Source organism: Littorina saxatilis, linkage group LG4 (assembly GCF_037325665.1).
Source record: "Littorina saxatilis isolate snail1 linkage group LG4, US_GU_Lsax_2.0, whole genome shotgun sequence".
In the NCBI taxonomy this organism is placed as follows: Eukaryota; Metazoa; Mollusca; class Gastropoda; order Littorinimorpha; family Littorinidae; genus Littorina; species Littorina saxatilis.
In genome coordinates this window covers 23,120,088-23,139,527 of record NC_090248.1, presented here as the reverse complement: position 1 = coordinate 23,139,527, position 19,440 = coordinate 23,120,088, and the positions used below count along the sequence as shown (strand labels likewise).

Here is a 19,440-nt window from a genome sequence, read left to right as displayed (position 1 = left end):
AAACAAACAACACCTGTCCAAACTTGTACGTGGGATACAACCCATACAATTTCTTCACTACGACACGTGGCAAAAATCAACAGCCTAGCTGGGGGCTTTATGTGCAGAGTGGAATTTGTTGTATACATTTCTCTATTGACAATATAATTATAGTGTTAATCTGCAATATAAATTCATCTAAAAATTCCCATTTTAAACAGGGAGAACTCAGAATGTTGATTTTTGATACGTGTCCTATTGGAGGGAAGGTCTTGTCCCATGTTGCATGTAAAAGCCTGCATGCATGTGCAGATTTGAGATACTAAGTCGAAATCGTTTCACGCTAAGAATTGTGCCTTTAATGTATGGCTATACTGTTCAGGTTGCGTGATGTTTGTGGTGGTGATGAGACTTGGGACGTCGCTGATGATGACAATGACGATGCACGGTATTAATGTAAAATGTCACCGACTAAAGAAACCTTGATCCTTCTTGACCTTCCCAACCAAAATGAAATCTCTGACGCCAAGCGAATCAATGTGCAAGAATCTGTAGTGCAAATATATAATGACGTCACGTCGAAAATCTGTTACTTCTTCTGCATGTCTTTCGTTGAACTGACAAAGAATGTCGAGAACCCAGTTTGTCTCGGTGACTTCGTGACATCAGCAGTACACATAATATGATAATAATAATAATAATACTCATAAGTTCACCGCCAGGCTGTGCATGTGTCGGTATCGTATATCGTTAATATAACCTGTTGAATGATAAACAGACTCATAAACGTCTTCAAATTCAAAACGCAGTACGTGAACTCATGGACGGATCTGTAAGAGTGGGGGTGTGGGTGGGGGCCTGAAGTAATGTGATTAATCTTCAACAAAGATACGTGTATCCAGGCCTATAAAAAGACAGCATGGGGTCACACACTCCGACAACAGATGACGTCTTCAAAGAAGTCCTAAGCTCAGCACGAAACCCGATCACCCCCGATAAATCAAGTGAGAGGAATTCTCGCTCCCAGCAACTCTTAATAGGCCTGTACGATTTTCAGTAAGCAATGGACTCGGTGGAGACATCGCACTTGGAGCCATTCGAAGCCTGTGATTTGAAGAGCGAAGAGTGATACCCCGGGTCGGTTTTGTGACGTGTGTTGGCCAACCTTATCTGAGACCTCACACATACCCGGCACATATAGTACTCGGAGGAGTGTGTATATAATACTGGTTGAAATGTACGTACCCCCTATGAAGAGAGTATATATTTATATATATATTTCTGACAAGGAATGTCTTGGTTACAGACACGATGCTCTCAGTCTGTCTGGCTGATTTCACTCAAGTGTGGCAATAATACTACCTCGTGTGAGAGAGTTTGGGAGCAGCCGTTATGAAATAAATATCGTACTGCATTGTTCCGGCTTTAAACTGCAATCGAAGACCGGCAGTAAAACTGCTTTTACAGACTGCTATCTCTTTTTGGGACCTAAGAAATCTTGACAATATTTCATTTAAAGATCTACCTTTAACCTGAAACCGCTGGCTGGTAGGATAAGTTTCTTTCACTAATTTGCAACACTTTTCGTGGTCGTTACAAACACGTGACACAAAATACGGGTCTTCATGCGTCCAGTCGCGAGTATGGACCCGGGTTTCAATCAATCAATCAATATGAGGCTTATATCGCGCGTATTCCGTGGGTACAATTCTAAGCGCAGGGATTTATTTTTTATTTTTTATTTTATTGTATGCAATTTATATCGCGCACATATTCAAGGCGCAGGGATTTATTTATGCCGTGTGAGATGGAAATTTTTTTACACAATATATCACGCATTGACATCGGCCAGCAGATCGCAGCCATTTCGGCGCATATCCTACTTTTCACGGCCTATTATTCCAAGTCACACGGGTATTTTGGTGGACATTTTTATCTATGCCTATACAATTTTGCCAGGAAAGACCCTTTTGTCAATCGTGGGATCTTTAACGTGCACACCCCAATGTAAGTGTACACGAAGGGACCTCGGTTTTTCGTCTCATCCGAAAGACTAGCACTTGAACCCACCACCTAGGTTAGGAAAGGGGGGAGAAAATTGCTAACGCCCTGACCCAGGGTCGAACTCGCAACCTCTCGCTTCCGAGCGCAAGTGCGTTACCACTCGGCCACCCAGTCTGCAAACAATTAGTGTGGCGGACAGAAACATAATTACTGTTTTACAAGATCATGACAACCTGTGACATGTATACATGTGTCTAATCACTGATTGTTTCGATACGTCTCAGGTGAACCGTGAACGTTTATAAATAGAATCATTGCTTAAGTCCACTTGAGTTCCAGTTGGGTCAATCACCGCTTTTGTAAATAAATGCCCTTAGTTTTTTCGATGGGGATTGGCCAACATAAACCCAAGCGCGCAACGCACGCTTGCCCACACACACACCCTCATACACACATAAACACACACACACACACACACACACACACACACACACACACACATATGTAAAGCCGAGCGGTCTTAGCTTCACATTAACTCTAACTGTCTGTGTCTGTGTCTTAGATGTTATACGTGTTTGAAGGTCATTTGTCAGGATGGCAATCACACGACAGGACAAACAGACACACAGAATATAAACTCAAGAAGAGGCAGGTGAAGTTCAAAATTGTATTGAATCAAAACAAATCATGAAAACAACTCAATACAAGGCGTAGGTTCTTTTCAGAAAGTATATCTGTACATTGGTTCACTCTATTCCTGTAATTTTCCTACTACTTAAAAATTATTCTAAGTCCTAAAATGGCTGAAAATTTGGGCATGACCCGTAGGTACCCTTAGCAAAATACGCTACTGAAAAAAATATCCTATGTCCTAAAATGGCTGAAAATTTGGGCAGGGGTTCGGGGCCTGAGTAAAAATAAAGTAAAAGAGTAAAGCGACGCCACTTTACTCGCCGTGTGGTAACCTGGGACTGCGGAACGTTTGTTTTTAACCCTGTTAGTTCAGTCCACAGGGCGGAGTCCGGTATACCATTTAGACACTTAAGCCAGGTTGGTTGCTCAGACCCCGGAGGACAATTTAGAGATGACAACAAATACTTCTCAGTACTCAGGTTGGGATCCTCCCACAACCATTCCCAAAGAAGCAATGCTGTAACTCTAAGTGGGAAGTCCGGTATACCATTTAGACACAGGTTGGTTGCCAAGACTCCCCCCGCCGAACCTCAAAAACTAACAGCGTATATATATACTTTCGTGACTGTCCCTGACGTCACCGCTAAAGAACCAATGAAAACGTCGCTCTGGGACCACAGAACAAAATGGGGAGGGAGGGGGAGAGTTTCGAGGCTACTGTCAGCCTCCATAGAAGCTACAGTTAAAATCCCTCAAAACTACACAAAAACAGCTCCTGTACTAAGAAAACTACATCAAAAACGCTATAAAGAAATACATCAATAAAATGGAAATTCTTCGACGCATCATTTGATACCATTGGTTATCAACACTGTGAACAAAGTGCAAAACCTCTGACTATTACCTCGCAAAATAGTCATGTCACACCAAAAAACATATGCAGTTACAAGTTAACCACAATCAAACACAGTGTATATTCAACAGGCTTCTCATATGTAGATGATAAACATAAAATCTACATTCTACTAAACAAATGAATACAGAATACATATGTATATCGAATACATGGGTAAAAGAAAGAATGATATAAAAGCTACAGAAAAGAAAAGAGAGAGAGAGAGAGAGAGAGAGAGAGTGTGTGTGTGTGTGTGTGTGTGTGTGTGTGTGTGTGTGTGTGTGTGTGTGTGTGTGTGTGTGTGTGTGTGTGTGTCTATGTATGTGTGTTCGTCTGTGTGTAACAAGTATTATTAACAAAAGCACAGCAACATAGAAGTAAAGAATCAGGTCAAACAGGAAAAGGGGGTTGGGGAGGAGAGAGGTGAGAGGTGGATGTAGCAAAACAATGCTTTCGCTGACTGCCCTCGCGCACAAACAAAGGCGTAGGGGGTGAGTGACAGGAGAAGTGACCTAGGGGTTAAAATCGTGTCAGAGCCAATTAAATTCTACCGCAAGAGAACAATGAGAAAGGACTGGATCATACCTATTTCCAAACCATTTACTAAGGGAAAGAACAAATATGATTTTAGAGTGTGAATCTTAATTCCACACCGTTTCAATACTAACTTAGATAATATATTCTGGTCTCTACGCCTTCTCTTCTTCTTCACTCTATATACTTTAATAAGAAAATTGCATATGGAGAAAAGACAAAATATTTCTGTAGTCGCTTTTCTCCACACATACACACACACTGATACACACACACATACACACACACACACACACACACACACACACACACACATACACAAACACACACACGCGCGCGCGCTCGCACGCACGCGCACACACACACACACGCGCGCGCACCAAAAGCAGACACAAGCAGGCAACGAGTTGCCCAGAGCGGTTCGCCACGGGTCGCTCGCAGTGCGAATGACAAAAAGCCGATCCACCGCTTTTCAAGGTTCAGGGACTACCCCAGCTAAATTTCCCATCATAACTACATTCTCTCTGACGATTTCACTGACCGAATCTTTCTTTCTTTATTTATTTGGTGTTTTACGTCGTTTTCAACCACGAAGGTTATATCGCGACGGGGAAAGGGGGGAGATGGGATAGAGCCACTTGCCAATTGTTTCTTGTTCACAAAAGCACTAATCAAAAATTTGCTCCAGGGGCTTGCAACGTAGTACAATATATTACCTTACTGGGAGAATGCAAGTTTCCAGTGCAAAGGACTTAACATTTCTTACATACTGCTTGACTAAAATCTTTACAAAAATTGACTATATTTTATACAAGAAACACTTAACAAGGGTAAAAGGAGAAACAGAATCCGTTAGTTGCCTCTTACGACATGCTGGGGAGCATCGGGTAAATTCTTCCCCCTAACCCGCGGGGGGTACTGACCGAATCGTCTACTAGTTAAGAAGTAAAACTTTTTTCATATCTCGCAGCAATCGTGCTTTCTTCGTCGCCATCGTGAAGCGATTTGCCTCGTTGTGAGCCCGTTGCATAGACCAATCCAGAGCGACTTTTCTCTGAGCGGGCTATTGTGATTCTGAGCAACGCATGGGTTCGAACCCCGGCCGGGTCATACCTAAGACTTTAAAATTGGCAATCAAGTGGCTGCTCCGCCTGGCGTCTGGCATTATGGGGTTAAGGCTAGGACTGGTTGGTCCGGTGTCAGAATAATGTGACTGGGTGAGACATGAAGCCTGTGCTGCGACTTCTGTCTTGTGTGTGGCGCACGTTATATGTCAAAGCAGCACCGCCCTGATATGGCCCTTCGTGGTCGGCTGGGCGACAAACAAACAAATCTTTATTTCTATTTTCAATAATCTTTCAAAAGAAGACAAAGTGGATGAGGAATTGAAGACAAGAACAAGAATGACTCTCAATAAGCAAACCACAATGTAACCGTTGACAAAATGTCACCACACAACACCCTTGATCAGGGTCGTCGAATGGCACATAAAGAAGCGCTGCGTGTCAGTTCGATGCTTTAAAGGTCCTTGTCTACATTTTTATACCGAAATCGCCATTTGACCATTAAAATGTAGAGACTATTATCTACAAATATCAACAATACACCCCTTTTCGATCAGGAAAAACGAAGCCAGTGTAGCCGTTTGAAAATTCATTGTAGTATTCCAGCGTAGTACTCAAAGTAGGATATCCTTATTTGGAAAATACCAAGCGCAAAACTCCCGTGCATTTCGTGCGTTTAAAAAAAAAGCGTGGACAGCGCTCCAGTGTTAAACTGTTGCTGCACTTGTTTGGGCGTGGCTTTTAGCATAGTGACATGAATTTGATTGGTCAGTATTTTTAGGCAAAGCACATGTTCTCAGCAAACAGAAAACAAAAATATTGGAAGCGTGAGTCACGCAACCCAAAAATACAATATTTGTTTACATATATTTTTTTTTCAATAACTTTTTTCCCCATGGTTCATTCATCATCTGACATAACTTTTTAGCGAAATCTAACCATAAGATTATTGAAAAAAAGCAAAAATGTAGACGACCACCTTTAAGGAGCCGTTATATACACATTTTACGCCGAAGTGAAGAACACACCATTAGTTGATGAATAATGCAAAGAAATGAGCAATTTAAGGGTATTGTATCGACCGAAACCGTTTGCACACGTATGTTTCGCGTGTCTTCATTCTGAATCATAAAAGATGTGCTTTTCTTTATTCGCGTATATTAACAGGTTTCGTGTGTCTATATCTCTTAAACATTGTTAGTCTATATTCTTGAATAAGAACAACTTGTGGGGTTTTGTCTTGTCTATAAATGAAAAGGTTTGAGCGTGTACTTATTCATGAAATATTAAAGCCTCCGCGTGTCTTTTTTATGAATCATAAAAAGTTTCTTTTATCTTTATTCCTGAAACAAAAGATTTGGCGTGTCTTTATTCGTTGTTCGTAAAATGTCCCTTGTGTCTTTACTTTTGAAACTGTCAGATTTGGTGTGTCTTTATTTCTGAATCAGAAAGATTTTGCGTCTCTTCATTCGTGAATCATTAAAGGTTGTGTGTGTCTTTGTTCGTGGATCATAAAAGGTTTCGTGTATCTTTATTCGTGAACCATAAAAGGTTTTGTCTGTCTTTGTTCGTGGATCATGAAACGTTTTGTGTATCTTTATTCGTGAATCATGAGTTTTTGTGTGTCTTATTCGTTAATCATCAAGATTCTGTGCGTCTTAATTCCTGAATCTTAATCAAAGGCTCCGTGTATTTTTTTTCCGAGTCATTAAAGGTTTCTTGTGTCTTCGTCTTGAATCTTAAAAGTTGTGTGTGTCTTAATGTTTTAATCAAACAGGTTTTGTGTGTCTTTATTCATGAATCATTACAAGCTTTGCGTATCTACATTTCTGATGCATGAGAGTCTTCAAGTGTTGTTATTTCTGAATAAAAAACCCATTTCTTGTGTTTTTACTCTTGAAGTATGGAGACTTGGTGTGTTGTTGTTGTTGTTGTTGTTCTTGTTCTTGTTGTTCTTGTTGTTGTTTTTAAATCCCTGAGCCATAAAGGTTTCATGTGTTTTTATTCTTGAGCTATAATTCTCAAACAAAACAAACAAATATATCATCAAGTAACATCTCCAAAATGTTATACGATAATTGAATACAAAAACACTTCTCTTTTTCGCATCCTTTAAAGTTCCAAAATGTATTTACATACGCCACTTCCATATCCCCTTCACCACAAAACCCTTCCTCTGTCCCCTGGTTCCTCCACAATTCAAGTGCATGAAGTTTAGCAGTATTCGATCATAGCATAGCCTAACCGACATGAGGTAAAACCGGCCATACGACACGCTTTGACTCCTTTGATCCAGGAAAATACCGCTCACAGTAACGGCGGTCCCCCTTTTTGCAAACGTATACAGTGGAACCCCCCTTTTAAGACCCCCCAATTTAAGACTTCCTCCCTTTTAAGACCCTGTTTTCTTACACTTTCTATTCATAACCTCCGTAAATATACCCCCATGTTAAGACTCCCTTGTAAATTTACCCCCATTTTAAGATTCCATCTATTTTAAGACCTGAATTTGCCAGATTTTTGGAGGTCTTTAAAGGGGGGGTTCCACTGTACCCGGACTCATTTGAACAGTGAAAACGAGGGCGCAAGGAATCAGATCAAAGAATCGGTGCACGGGCACAAAGGAAATCATTAGAAACTCTATCGGTTGTCAATGCTGTATTGAGATATTGAGATAGGACACGTAGTCTTTCTGTCCCCGTGTGACCCTTTCATGTCAAGGCCCGAGAAAGGCTCCTTTCACTTGCGATCATGACCGAATGACATTGCTCGACTCGAGAGATCGGCCTTTAATTGTTGCGATAGCGCTTCTTTGACTCGCTTTCGGGGCCTCTTTACCTTCTGAATGTGGAGTCCTTTTTCATCCCTTTGACGCGGGGGTAAATGCAATACGTGGTTCTCATAAATCTTTAAATCTTGGTATTGGACTGATTTCACTGCACTAGGAAGGGAGGGGGAGGTGTTGATTTCATAAGAGCTGAACCTGTACTTACCCACCTTGGTCCCTGGCCTTTGAAAGATATCATCGGGCTTGATGACTGCGTGCTTTTCGATATTGGTATTTATATTTCTTTTTGGTGCTGAGCGAGACGGGATATTACAGGGGAGGGGTGGTTGCCGGGAAGGAGATGGGGTGGGGGCCGGGATGGGTTGTATATTTCAAGCCAAAACTTTTACCTCCTTAGCTTCTAACATCGGGTTTGGGGCGTACTTTTTTTTATATTGGCAAAAAAAAGTGGGGGGGAGGGGGGGGGGGCATCATTAAAGGCGATGTTTTCCTTCCCCACCTCATTCATTTGCCCTTGCTCCTGATATTATCGGGCTTGCAGCCGCGTGCTTATTCATATTGGCATTTTGATTTCTGTTTTGGTTCTGAGTGAGACGTATTGCGCGCGCACTCGAGCATTTTCTTATCAATAGTCATGTACCTGAGGACAGCCTTCCTTGCGTTTATTGCAATATTGGCATTTCGACCACTTCTAAGGAGCTGAGAGAGACATACTGTGTACTTTAAATGCAAGCTAAGGCTGGGAGTAGGCGTTCGAGTATTAAACAAACGTACTCAGACGAGCATTAAAAACAAACATACAATGACGTAAATGCCCGCGCGAGCTAGGAAGAGTAATTGTCGACGTGGGTTGATTAGCACGTCCACAGGTGGCGTGCAGTTCGAGGGTGAAGAAATAGATATTTAAGCTAAATGTTAAGTGTTATAGATTAGTTGCATAGACTTTGTATGACGTTGCTAAGCACCACGCAAACAGACAATGCGTTATGCATTTAGCATTTTTTAATTTAAAGTGTTATATCGCATACACGGTTATTGTTGACTAAATGTTGATTTTTTTTTTATTATGTTAAATGTTTTTTAACATCTTAAGCTACCAGACAGACACGTCTCTTTTCAAGGTTAGTTGTTACAAAAATATACAGAAAGCACGAAGGCATCTAGTTTAATTTGTTTTTCCTTTCTGATGCCCCCCTCCCCCGCCCCCCCCCCCCCCCCCCCCATCACCTTCAGAAAGCACCATGGAAACTAGGGTAGAATCAACAGTCGTAAAACGGATTTAGTTGAGGACCTGTATAAAAGTGCTGTTTAAAATTCTTACAATTTATTTCTTATTGTGGTCGTAACTGATTAATGCCACAAAGGACCAATCGGGATGATTTCTTGTGTACGTGTGTGTCTGGCCCTGGTAATTGGCACGGATGAGCAAAATGTTGGTATATTATAACTGTTCTCAAGCTGTGTACATAAACTAGTTGTCCGCCAAATATTAATTTGTCACATGCCCATAAGCTTTTTTTGCTCTTGTTCCATTACTACAGTTAGCTTACATGTATAAATGTGGCATTTTATTTTGCTGAATAGTTGAATACATTTAAACCAAATGTCGATATCTTGACTCTTTGTGAAGAATAGACTACAATTATCGCGAAGCACGTCAAGAAACTATACATACCCTCCCTAATCACACAATTCACCTCCCCCACCTTTTAAACGGAGACAGACAGTATTCTTTAGATTTGAACAGGAAAATTTTTTCCACCGTACACTCGTTCATTGAACGTTCAGGCCGCTTTGGGTAAGTCAGAATAAATGCTCTACAAGCCGGACAACAACTTTAACTTCTGCACATCTCCTACCCATCCCTCTTCTTTTATTCATCTTCTTTCCCTCCTTCCTTCCTTTACTGTCTTTCTTTATAATCATTATACAACGTTCATTACGTTATTAATAGATTTGGTTTATTGAGACAAATTTTTCACCCGTTACCGCCTTATGTTGTACTGTCATGCAGGAACACCACTATAAGCTTCTAGCTTGTTGCTGTTTCTGTGAACTTTGTATACATGTCATGATTGTAACCCTTGTTAAAATAAACTTATGTTTAAACCAAGAATAGACTACCAGCGATGCATGCATGCAGGAACTTCAGGTTATACTGCCAAATAATCTGGACGCCATGACTCGAAACTGCCCATTAGTTACACACTTCGTCGACACTAAGCAGTCACGGTCACACATTACATGTGTCCACAACATGGCATGATCATGACTTATAATTTTCCTGTCTTGACCTGGGTGTGAACTTTGTTGTGGTTGTAATTACCACTGAGCCTACATACGTTTTCTCAGGGCCATTAAGACTAAAACAACTGGAGGCGAAAGAGTTAAATATTACAGTAGATAACCCCCCGCTACCCACACCTCTCGGTCACCCCTCGTTTTAAGACTCCCCCGCTACCCACACCTCTCGGCCACCCCTCGTTTTACTGAAGACTCTCCCGCTACCCACACCTCTCGGCCACCCCTCGTTTTAAGACTCCCCCGCTACCCACACCTCTCGGCCACCCCTCGTTTTAAGACTCCCTCGCTACCCACACCTCTCGGTCACCCCTCGTTTTAAGACTCTCCCGCTACCCACACCTCTCGGTCACCCCTCGTTTTACTGAAGACTCTCCCGCTACCCACACCTCTCGGCCACCCCTCGTTTTAAGACTCCCCCGCTACCCACACCTCTCGGCCACCCCTCGTTTTAAGACTCTCCCGCTACCCACACCTCTCGGTCACCCCTCGTTTTACTGAAGACTCCCCCGCTACCCACACCTCTCGGTCACCCCTCGTTTTACTGAAGACTCTCCCGCTACCCACACCTCTCGGCCACCCCTCGTTTTAAGACTCCCCCGCTACCCACACCTCTCGGACACCCCTCGTTTTACTGAAGACTCCCACGCTACCCACACCTCTCGGTCACCCCTCGTTTTAAGACTCCCCCGCTACCCACACCTCTCGGCCACCCCTCGTTTTAAGACTCCCCCGCTACCCACACCTCAGTCTCGGTCACCCCTCGTTTTAAGACTCCCCCGCTACCCACACCTCAGTCTCGGTCACCCCTCGTTTTAAGACTCCCCCGCTACCCACACCTCTCGGTCACCCCTCGTTTTAAGACTCCCCCGCTACCCACACCTCTCGGTCACCCCTCGTTTTAAGACTCCCCCACTACCCACACCTCTCGGTCACCCCTCGTTTTAAGTCCCCCCCGCTACCCACACCTCTCGGCCACCCCTCGTTTTAAGACTCCCCCGCTACCCACACCTCTCGGTCACCCCTCGTTTTAAGACTCCCCCGCTACCCACACCTCAGTCTCGGTCACCCCTCGTTTTAAGTCTCCCCCGCTACCCACACCTCTCGGTCACCCCTCGTTTTAAGACTCCCCCGCTACCCACACCTCTCGGTCACCCCTCGTTTTAAGTCTCCCCCGCTACCCACACCTCTCGGTCACCCCTCGTTTTAAGACTCCCCCGCTACCCACACCTCTCGGTCACCCCTCGTTTTAAGACTCCCCCGCTACCCACACCTCTCGGTCACCCCTCGTTTTAAGTCTCCCCCGCTACCCACACCTCTCGGCCACCCCTCGTTTTAAGACTCCCCCGCTACCCACACCTCTCGGCCACCCCTCGTTTTAAGTCTCCCCCGCTACCCACACCTCTCGGTCACCCCTCGTTTTAAGACTCCCCCGCTACCCACACCTCTCGGTCACCCCTCGTTTTACTGAAGACTCCCCCGCTACCCACACCTCTCGGTTACCCCTCGTTTTACTGAAGACTCCCCCGCTACCCACACCTCTCGGTTACCCCTCGTTTTACTGAAGACTCCCCCGCTACCCACACCTCTCGGTTACCCCTCGTTTTACTGAAGACTCCCCCGCTACCCACACCTCTCGGTCACCCCTCGTTTTACTGAAGACTCCCCCGCTACCCACACCTCTCGGTTACCCCTCGTTTTACTGAAGACTCCCCCGCTACCCACACCTCTCGGTTACCCCTCGTTTTACTGAAGACTCCCCCGCTACCCACACCTCTCGGTCACCCCTCGTTTTACTGAAGACTCCCCCGCTACCCACACCTCTCGGTCACCCCTCGTTTTACTGAAGACTCCCCCGCTACCCACACCTCTCGGTCACCCCTCGTTTGACTGAAGACTCTCCCGCTACCCACACCTCTCGGTCACCCCTCGTTTTAAGACTCCCCTGCCCCCTTCTAAGACCTTGCTTTTCAGATTTGTGACCCTCCACCACGGAATGAGTCGCATGTCACCTTTGTATGATTTTCATATTTTTACATTTTCATAAAGAGTTTTTTATGCTCTATCCAGTGGTGAAAACCGTTTTAGAAAAGAGCAAAAACTGTTATAAGCCTGTGACCAAGGTGACCCTCACACTGTTACCAGACACTCCCCGGACTTATATTAAGCCTAGCACAGAACCGCTCGAGGTGACATGCGACTCATTTCGTGGTGGAGGGTCACATTTGTTGTTAAATGTCCTTCATTTTTAAGTCCTGTTTTTCTCAGACTTTTTGAGGTCTTCAAAGGCGGGTTCCACTGTAAACGAAACAGCTCATTCAAACTCAATCACAGTCGCCGCACTTAGCTCATTATATAGTTGAACGGACCTGAGTGTTAAACGGTGTATTATACTAGTATTACTGAAACATTTATCCGCTAAGCGAGTTTGCCGGCAGGGGTACTTACGGAAACAAGAATGACCGTTGATCTACGGAAACAAGAATTACCGTTGACGGCTACAAGTGTAAACTATTAGGTTAAAACAGTATTAGCGCCTGTATGGTAAATGTCACTATTACTCTGAACTGGTCACCCATTTTCACCAAGCGATACATTGAAATTGACTGACTGATGGTTTTTTTTTTAAATTATTCAGTTTGAAATGGCTGATTTTTCGACGTTAGGCCAATCGGAATGACGGCTATTGACCATGTCAGAAGTACATTATAATGAATGCAGATCATATATCTTATTGTTGTTTAAAAAATCACCTGCCGGCTTTCCGTAGCAGGCGGGGCGGGACATACGTGGGAACATCATGAATTTTCTGTCTTGGAATCCAAAACCGGTTTTAGGGGCAACATGCGAACACACTGATTATATCAAGAACCTGTTTACGTCTGACTCGAGTCCCTCCGAGGAACGTTCGTGTTGGAATCAAGTCTTCACTTACTGCTAAAATGTGTGGGATATCTGTATTTTTCTTGTCAGTAAAGACAAAAAATACACGATTTGCCAGCGTACCGCCGCACTGCTGTTTTTGGAAGGGTTATCCTCCGTGTTTGTGAAGCTCGTTTGTGGCAGCAGACTTCTCTGGAACATTAATTTGTCATTTTCTGCATTATTTCATCATTATACAATTTTTGATAGCAGTGAACATATCGGGTCATTCCGGCCGCTTGTTTCTTTGCCTTGCTTTCCCTTTTCCCTCATCACAGCCACTCTCTTGTGTGCCCGTCAATAACTGGATGATACGCCACGACACATGAGTTGTATATATACTGACGTGAGTGTGTCCGTTGTATCTCTATCAGTCTGTTTGGTTGTCTGCCAGGCTGTCTTACTCACCGTCACACACACACACACACACACACACACACACACACACACACACACACACAACCACACACACACATGCACACACTGTGACACGCACACACACAATCACACACAAACACACACACACACACACACACTGACACACACTGACACACACACAGCGGCACACACACACACACACACACTGAGAGACAGACACACACACACACACACACACACACACACACACACAGACAGACAGACACACACACACACACACACACACTCCAACACCAACGGCAACAACAACAGCAACAACGTGTGACAATTACAACAACAACTGAACAACAGATCAGCTTTTACGCAAAATTCTTAATGTGCACTTCAGATGCTTCGAGTCAGAACTAATTTGTCTGCATTATTAAACCGATAACTGAGTCAGGAAGACTAACTTGGCCGAAGTACACCGATTAGCCTGCTAAGCCCATCAGACCGCCTGATTACTTCACCGCAACTAAAATCATTACTCAGTTCACTGCACACTGACACGTGACACTGACACATACACACATAAACACACATAAACACACACACACATAAACACACACACACACACACACACTGACACCGTCACACACGTACCCCATCACCTACCGGTCTAGATTCACAATCTACCGCAATACATTTAAGCACAGTTATATGATCTACTTATTAATTAATGTAGGCCTACGTATAATAATATACAGTCAAACACGCTGAAGCCGAACTCGCCCGGGGAAGGAAAAATCGTTTCGCTTATCCGAGTTTGTGCATATCCGAGTTCGGATAAGCCAAACCTTTCCCGAGAAATAGTTGTAAAATCACTTGGAATGTTTCTCTCTCTCTCTCTCACATATTTGAGCACACTATAAACTGCCCCTGATGTCTAGTTTCCATTGTGTACTCGGATAATGTATCAATGCTCTTAAGTGTTTTGTTTTTTATGTTTATACTCGACCATTATTTTGATGTTTTACTAGTTTAATACTTTGATTAGATACTGTTCATTTTAGGTATGAAATGATAGCATGTGCTTGTGTGTAGATATGCGAGCGCACGCTCGCGCGCGCGAGCATGTGTGTGTGTATATGTGTGTGTGTGTGTGTGTGTGTGCATGTGTGTGTGCATGTGTGTGTGTGCATGTGTGTGTGTGTGTGTGTGTGTGTGTGAGTTTATGTGTGCATGTGTGTGTGTATACGTGGGTGTGGATGTGTGTGTGTATGTGCGCAGTCTTTGCTTTCGTTTACAATTATTCTCTGTATATGTTCCAAGGACAGGTTGGAAGATTAGGCTAAGCCTAAAACCTTTATCCTTATGTAATAAAGTTCTGAGTTCTGAGTTCTGAGTTCTGAGTTCTCTCTCTCTCTCTCTCTCTCTCTCTCTCTCTCTCTCTCTCTCTCTCTCTCTCTCTCTCTGTGCGTGGCGTGTGTATGTGTGTGTGTGTGCGCATGTGTGTGTGTGTGTGTGTGTGTTTAAATGAATAAGATCAAAACAGTGACAAGCTACAAGTGCTTTCTTCAGTGGAGCTTTATTAATACATCAAAGCCAACTGTAAAAATAAATGGTGAAAACAGGGACACATCTCAGAAACAAAACCAAAGATTCCACAAGCAACTGCGCTTTTGTTAAAAGGATTCCAAGTAATGTTTAATGGAACCCTCTCCATCAAAGAAAGAAAAGAAACAAAATTAGACAATTTGTCCATGTGGTCATATATCAAGATCACATCTCCGTAAACGTAGATCATGTAGGCAAATGTTTTGTTTCGCTGCATGTTTATTGTGGTTTGATCTTCACCACTCGCTAAAAATGAGCACATACATTCCTCAGGTAGATTTGCTCTTCACAAAGATCTCTTCCTTCGATTGGAAAAAGAGGTTTGTACGAGAGCCACTCGTTTTTGAACACCGCAACAGTTTGGAACATGCTGGCAGACGCAAGGATTTCAACGTCGCATCACGTGACACGTGTATTTCTTGGTCAATGTGGCACACCTCATCAGTTTCCCCGCATACTCAAAAACAGGTGACGTGTTCGTTTCCGTAGGATAATTATAGCCGTGACGAAATATGTTTATCTTCCTGACGTGTTTTTCAAGGAAAAAAAAAGTCTCTCCGACAGTGTTTAGGGTTTGGCTTAACTGTCAAAATCACGTTTGAGATGTCCGTGTTTGAGTTAGCTATTTTTTGACAGACTTATCCGAATTAGAAATAGTCTTACAAAGGAGGGGGTCTGGCAGGGAATTGGCTTTGGTTTCAGATATCCGAGTTTATTGCTTAAGCGTGTTTCGTTTAGGCGAGTGCGGCTGTATGCTCAAATATTGACTGCATGGTTAAAGGACGACTTTAGTCAAGTTGACCAGGATCGAAGCCCTCAGATATCAACTCTTCTCCATAACTAAATGTTTGCTATTTTATGTGCCTGTGGGAAGATATTCATTGAAGGTTTTGTCTCCGTATCAAAACAACGCTACCAGCATGTAGGATTATTTCTACCCACATGTGTTTAAAATTGCTTGTAAAATGAAACGGAAGCGCACAAGCACACGCCGTGGATCGTGTAACTCTGCATTTGCGCCACCGCAACTTTTTCAGTGCATTACGCGGACGAAGTAGCACGCTGCAAGATAGGTCTCTCACAGAAAATGAAAATTTGTAGGACTTTCAGGCATCATCTAGATTCTTCATTAGTACATTTTAAAGAAGTATATACTCAAGGTCTAAGGTACGTGCTTTTTTAGTCGAAATGTCAGGTTTCGGCAGTTCTGAAGTCCGATTTCTGCTGGAATTGTAGCTGAAATTGCACGATTTGTCCCTTCCCTCGTAACTTCAACGAAACAGCACTAGTTGATGCATTCCCGTGATGATATCCTGTGAGCTAAACATGTCCTTTGTATTCTTGATGAATGCTGTTGCACAATTTTGTCTTTGGGTGACGCACGCGGCAAAAGAAAACACAAACAATTAGACTTCATGTTATACGCCACCGATGCTTGGTGTAATTCGCCACCGCAATTTTACGTCTTGGATGTTATTCGCCACCGCAACTGTCTATTTGAATTGCATAATATGTTGAAGAGTTCAGTGATTCTGTCACTTCCAATTGAAAATATTGATTTGACACGTACGCTCACATGGTGACAATCGTACAACACACACTCACCATGTGGTACGAAGGGTTAAAGCTGCTATTAGGAAATCAGAATTTGGAAAGATTTTTTTTTTTTAATTTTTGCAGATGGGCGGAATTAATTTTCAGTTTTAAAATGGTGGAGGAAAACAAACTGGTAGGACCCGGAAGAAAACCACTGACGACAAGCTTTTAATGCATAGCGTAAACCCAAATTCACTTTATGAACTGTCCCGGCAAGGGATTGAACCCGCGGCCAAGGAAATCAAGCGGATCATAGGGGCAGTACGCTATCCATCCTGCTATTCGTTGCCTTACACTAAGTAATGTTCAAACCATGCGGAACGTTTTTGTACATTCTTGTATGTGTAGTCAATCTTCTGAATGTAAATGAATGCATAAGAGAACATGAGGACAAACTTTTCATCAGCGTGCCTTCCTAAAAGTGAAATCTCATTGGTGAAAACGTTGGTCTTCATAACAATAATAACAATAACAGCACTTTATTGTCCATTAAAATATTACATAAAAATGGAAATTTTTCTTCGGCACACCCTGTCAGATGTTCTGATGTGTCTTTATTTTGCTGCGTAATCTGTTCAGATCATCACTAGCAGTCATCGATGCATTTCCCACTTGTAAATATAGTATTTTTTTCACTCTTACGGGTAAGCACTGTTATATTCCTATTGATGTCATCATACCCTAAACCTCTTGAATCTCACAGTCCCAGGGATTTTTTTTGGGGGGGTCATATATATAAACACATTCCAGTACATGTGGGTTATACACTCAAGTACAGATAAGCATACTTTTCATACAGAAGAAGAAGAAGTAGAAGAAGAAGAAGAAGAAGAAGAAGAAGAAGAAGAAGAAGAAGAAGAAGAAGAAGAAGAAGAAGAAGAAATACTAGTTTGATTTGTCAACTCATGGTGCCTTTAAATCCTTTGCATAGGCAACATCACGCCACGCCCCTGAGTTTAAAACTTGCAGCACTAAAGTTAAAATGGTCCTATCAATTGCTGTCAGTTTTGTGACAAAAATAAAGGTTTAAATGCCTCCACGATGTTGATGCGTTTGAAAATAACAATTTGCGTAGTGCGGTGGCGAATAACAAAAAATGCGGTGGCGAGTTACATCTAACATTGAATTGATGCGGTGGCGAATTACAGAGAGTTGTTGACACTCTGTTTTTATCTGCTTCTTGCAAAGTATATATGGAACTATATACAGAGAAACTACACGTGGAGATTCATAAAACATTAAAGTTATCAGTGAACATGTCCAAGAATGACCAGTAATCTCCGTTTTGTTGCATTTGACGCAGAAACTGAAAATATGCCCAAAACATGGGGAAACGAGAAGAAAAACAGATCGTCACGATCACTAGGGCCATCAAAGCATCAAAAAATATATACAGAAATATAGCTAAGGATATAAGTATGTGAAATGCAACACTTGAGAACATGCTGAGTGCCTAGCATTCTAACAATTTAATTTATCATTCGAGAGACCTACCTCGCAGCTTGCCTCTTCGTCGGCGTGAAGCGATAAAAAGTTGCGGTGGCGCAAATGCAGAGTTACACGATCCACGGCGTGAAGCAGTTTGCTGACTGGATGCCTGTAGCATGTCTCTGCCTGTAGTTTCTGCAGATGCGGAAAAAAACACTGAATCTCCAGTTCACTGAGTCATGCCTTTCAGTCGAAGAACTGGATGTGCCAAACGGCTAAATAACTTTAGCTGAAAAGCTATATGTTCATTTAGTCAGTTATGAGCTTGATAGTATTGTTCTTTATCTGAAGGAAGTATTGAAAAAAGCGGAAGAACAGCTCATTTTCATCGTATGGATATTTCATTCTAGGTACTGATTTTACATTTATGGGGTCAAATTCGTTCAACCAATTTTTGACTCACATGAGAAGCAAAAGTGAGTCTATGTACTCACCCGAGTCGTCCGTCCGTCCGTCCGTCCGTCCCGGCGTCCGTCCGTCCGTCCGGAAAACTTTAACGTTGGATTATCTTGGACACTATTAAGTCTATCAACACCTGATGTGGCCTGATGGTGTATGGTTACAAGATCTCAAAAAACATGTGCGGCAACTTGACCTCACTTCAAGTTCAAGGTCACAGGGGCCGTAATTGTTGTCTTAAAAACGACCATTTTTCAAATTTTCGCATTTTCTCTGAAGTTTTTGAGATTTAATACCTCACCTATATATGATATATAGGGCAAAGTAAGCCCCATCTTTTGATACCAGTTTGGTTTACCTTGCTTCAAGGTCAAGGTCACAGGAGCTCTTCAAAGTTGGATTGTATACATATTTTGAAGTGACCTTGACCCTGAACTATGGAAGATAACTGTTTCAAACTTAAAAAATATGTGGGGCACATGTTATGCTTTCATCATGAGACACATTTGGTCACATATGATCAAGGTCAAGGTCACTTTGACCCTTATGAAATGTGACCAAAATAAGATAGTGAACCACTAAAAGTGACCATATCTCATGGTAGAAAGAGCCAATAAGCACCATTGTACTTCCTATGTCTTGAATTAACAGCTTTGTGTTGCATGACCTTGGATGACCTTGACCTTGGGTCAAGGTCACATGTATTTTGGTAGGAAAAATGTGTAAAGCAGTTCTTAGTGTATGATGTCATTGCTAGGTTTAGTTATTTGACCTTGACCCTGAATCTGAAAGCAGGAGTAGGCTGAGCGCATTACATCAGTTATTCAAAAGAGGAGTTTTTGTGCGAAAGTTTGATCGAATAC

The 19,440-nt window shown here is 42.8% G+C and overlaps 1 protein-coding gene across 1 annotated transcript in view; it reads left to right on the top strand.

Moving 5' to 3' along the window:
- LOC138964250 (dynein axonemal heavy chain 3-like) overlaps positions 1 to 19,440 on the top strand; it is a 210,795-nt gene that overhangs the window by 15,578 nt on the left and 175,777 nt on the right. The gene's annotated exons all lie outside the window — the stretch shown is intronic.